This window comes from Cariama cristata, unplaced genomic scaffold, assembly GCF_000690535.1.
Source record: "Cariama cristata isolate BGI_N322 unplaced genomic scaffold, ASM69053v1 scaffold17217, whole genome shotgun sequence".
In the NCBI taxonomy this organism is placed as follows: domain Eukaryota; kingdom Metazoa; phylum Chordata; class Aves; order Cariamiformes; family Cariamidae; genus Cariama; species Cariama cristata.
In genome coordinates this window covers 11,379-11,621 of record NW_009625098.1, presented here as the reverse complement: position 1 = coordinate 11,621, position 243 = coordinate 11,379, and the positions used below count along the sequence as shown (strand labels likewise).

At 53.1% G+C, this 243-nt stretch overlaps 1 protein-coding gene across 1 annotated transcript in view; it reads left to right on the top strand.

The window, feature by feature from the left end:
• The window catches only part of KSR2 (kinase suppressor of ras 2), a gene marked incomplete at its 5' end in the record, with an annotated part of 14,393 nt that overhangs the window by 11,843 nt on the left and 2,307 nt on the right, over positions 1-243 (top strand). The gene's annotated exons all lie outside the window — the stretch shown is intronic.

Below are 243 nucleotides of genomic sequence, written 5' to 3'. Positions count from 1 at the left end.
TGCCCCCGCCGGTGGCTGGGAAATTAATGGCAAAGCAGTGAAATCAAAGCCTTTTATTTTTTATTGTCCTTCCCTGCCTAAAGCGAGGTGTCAGGCGTAGGGCTGGCAGGCTTTTGTGGGAAAAGAGCTTTCAATATGCAAAATCCGTGATTGTCCTCTTGCTCGCCCCACTGAAAATAACCCGTGGGAGCTGCTGAGGTCGCCCTGGGCTTGGCTGGGTTAAAGAGCGGGCTCTGCTTCGGG